Genomic DNA, 3,487 nt, shown 5'->3' on the forward strand with positions numbered 1-3,487 from the left:
TGGGTTAAATTTTTAATTGACTATCTGGTAAGTCTCTTCACTTTTCTATGCTTCGATTTGCTTTTATGTAAAATAATGTTTGACTAGTTAGCCTCCAAGATCTCTTTTAGATCTAAATCTTTGTCTTATGATCATAGATCTTATTGCACAATATTAAGTTATCTTTGCTCACTTAAATAACACAATTGGATATCGTATTTTCAAATATCCCTTTGATGTTAACACAAGATTTTATAATGCCATCCCCAGAAAGGGAGAAAAAGATACCAGAATGAAGTAAACATAAAATAGTATATTAGTTTAATTTTTCTATCAATCTTTCAATATTATGTAAAAATGAGGATTTTACCCCACCCTTGCTGATATAATCACAGAAATTCCAGAGAGTTGCATTCGATCAATTAAAGCTTAAAAAGTAGATATGGAAGTTCTAGAACTAACTAGAATGGCCATGTGTGTAGCTGGGCACTCAGAAAAGCAGGGCCAGGGTGTTCTGGGCCCCCACACCAACCTGGGAGTCACTGGTAAACTAGGTCCTTCCATGACCCCCTTGTCACCCACCACCCCTGTGAAGGGATCCCAGGATGAGTGACAGGTCACCTGGATGTGAATGATACCTTCATGATATCAGATGAAACTAAATGTCCACCTAACCCAAATATAGACTGCAACTCTTCAGAACCAGCTTACCCAGAAGATTATTGCCATTTGTCCTTCATTTTCAAAGAGCATCAATGATATCATGATATTGGTGTAAGGGTACAGTGTGTTCGACTCTGTCTATCCAACACAAGCTTGTAAAGTTCTACCACAGTTCAGTCACAAATAGCCTGTTATAATGTTTGGAATGGAGATGTCTCTACATTTGCACATCTCATATATTCATTGTGTTATTGCAATTCTGCTTTGTTCATAAAGTACAGTGCCTTCTTTGATGCAAGCACAGCATGCTGGGTAGCCCTATGCTATTGTCTCCAATGCCTCAGCATCAATACTAAAGATTTTTGGAGAAGTCTAGAAAATGTCCTCGTACTGCATCTTCTGACCTTCATATGAGCACTTGCCTTATGTGAGTTGGCCATTAAATAGTCTTTTAGGTAAACATGTGTTTGGCAAAAAGGCTACATGGATAGACCATCAGAATTGTGCTTTCTGCAGTAGAGTTTGAATTCTTTTGAAGAAGATTCCACTTACCATCAGTACAGGACATGTGCTCTTTATTCATGAGTGAAAAAAATGCAGTAGATCTGAAAGACAATCCACTTCTTGAAAGGGATCTCAGTAGATACCACGTCCAAATAGCTGCTCTGAGTGGCACACAGCTGGCAAAAGAAGGGCAGCTTACTGAGGTTGGAACTGGATACATGTATTTTTCAGAAGTGGCCCCTGTGAAGACGAGTGCCTTGGTGCCTTGAAGCTGAAGTGGGTTTTGCAAGTAGGAATAAGAACTATTTCAGTTAGCTATAGAAACCTATCTTACCCTATTAAGGAATAACAAGGCAAGGGGGAACAAGAAAAGAAGGGGCAGACTAAAGGAAGGGTGAACATTTGGAGGCACTAGTCATTAGAAAGTACCACACAATCATCATTATTGCATATGTTCCTACTATAACAAACTCAAATGAGGTCAAAGAAAAATTTTATCAAGACCTGAAACCCTCATCATCAGTGTGCTGAAACTGGACCTCGAAGAGTATATATGAATCCTAAAGAACTAAATATAAACTACATTTAAACAATCCCCAAAAGTGGAACAGCTGTTTCATGTTTTTGACAACAGAAGTCAATGTTCTTTATTCCACAGGAGCAAATATCTATGAAAAATCTCCATCCATTTCTCAGGGTAAAAGTTCAGAGAGTTTGAGTATTGTCAAATCTAGTCGTTCCTCCAAAGCACTCAAAATTGTACCTCTGATTCCTGAATGATCACTAAGGCAATATAAACATCAAGTGACTCTTTTTATGAAGCTAAAAATTATCAATTATTTCATGGGTCCAAATTCTAAAAAAAAAAAAAACAAACAAAAAAACCATGTGTGGTATGATTGGTGGCCCCAACAATGGGGGCTATGGTGATGCTGAAGGAGGCTTCCTCAATGTATTTTGAGACATCTGGTTTGTAGAAATGAGGTGCTAAAATGACTGCTAAAGGCAGCTTTGGGCAGACAGCTACAATCTATGACCATAAACATCATCGATGTGTCATTCTGAAAATGATTCACAACAAAAAATGCTTTCATCGATAAGATTTTAGAGGATCTTAAGAAACAGGATAAAAATCAGCAGCATGAACATTATTAATATACTACAAAGTTTTACATCCCAGAATCACGCCTTTGAACTGCTACGCATGAACCTCTATGTGTGGATCAAAAAGAAATATTTTCAGGGGTTCAATGTTCAGCAGATGCGCAAATTTTCTCAATCTATCTTACACTCCCTGGATACTTTCCACAGAAACAAGATCATTCACTACAACCTGAAGACAGAAATCATTTTTCTTTTCTTTTTTTTTCCCAAGAAAACATTCTTCTAAAACAGCATGGTTGCAGTACAACCAGTGTTTTGATTTGGGTCCAGTTGTTTTGAGTAGCAGAAACTCAACAAATACATCTAGCCTCATTTCTCCAGAGCACCAGAGATCATCTTGTAAAGTTGATACAATAAGCCTATTGATGTCTGGATCTTAGGCTACATTCTCTCAGAACTTTTGACATCAATAGCCTCTCTTCCCTAAAGAAGAGGAAGGAGACATATAATGTAGCTTCTAGAGATGTCTCCTCCAGAAGTCCTTGAGAAATCTAAGCATGACAAGTTCTTCATCAACCCAAGGGTCTGTGCTGATATTGTACTATGACTATTTAATCAGATGGGAGGACTATTCTTTTGGGAGGGGGGCATCTTTACTTGGAATAAAAAGTGAGTTTCCCCAAAGAACAAAGACTTGGTGACAGAACTAAAAGGCTGCAATCACTATTTGTCTATAGTTTTTTTTAAAGATATCTTTATTGGGACTTCTCAGCCTGCTTGACCCAAGTTCAGGCCATTCTTGGATTAGAAATTCTGTGTCCAGATCTCTCACTATGGAAAAAAATAACAAGGAAACAGAGCAAATTTTATGAATGCTTCCCAGGGATTGGATTCCAAACTGCCAACAGTTAAGGGAACAACAAACAAGTTTAAATCTTAACAATATCAGAAACTAGCAGCAGTATAGGTCTGTGCAGCATGCTTCTCGAACTCATAGACTAGTAGAGAGTGATCTGTATGAAGAGATGCAAAAATTATATTTTAATCATCCTGAATGCCTGTGAATTGGAAAATACAACAACCTCAAAGGCCTTGTTTTTGTCAAACAAGACTTTTTTAAAGGGAAAAGTTCTGTTATATGTATGGAAATCAACTTTTCAAGGGCTAATTATTTAGCCACATTGTTTTAGCCACTGGGTTACCTATAAAATTACTTTTTTTTAATAAAAAATAATAA

General features: G+C 37.2%; 1 pseudogene; it reads left to right on the plus strand.

Annotated features, from left to right (window-relative positions):
- Positions 1–1,208: 1,208 nt before the first annotated feature.
- On the plus strand, positions 1,209–3,252 carry LOC123252367 (annotated as a pseudogene).
- Positions 3,253–3,487: the final 235 nt, after the last annotated feature.

Source organism: Gracilinanus agilis, chromosome 6 (assembly GCF_016433145.1).
Source record: "Gracilinanus agilis isolate LMUSP501 chromosome 6, AgileGrace, whole genome shotgun sequence".
NCBI lineage: Eukaryota > Metazoa > Chordata > Mammalia > Didelphimorphia > Didelphidae > Gracilinanus > Gracilinanus agilis.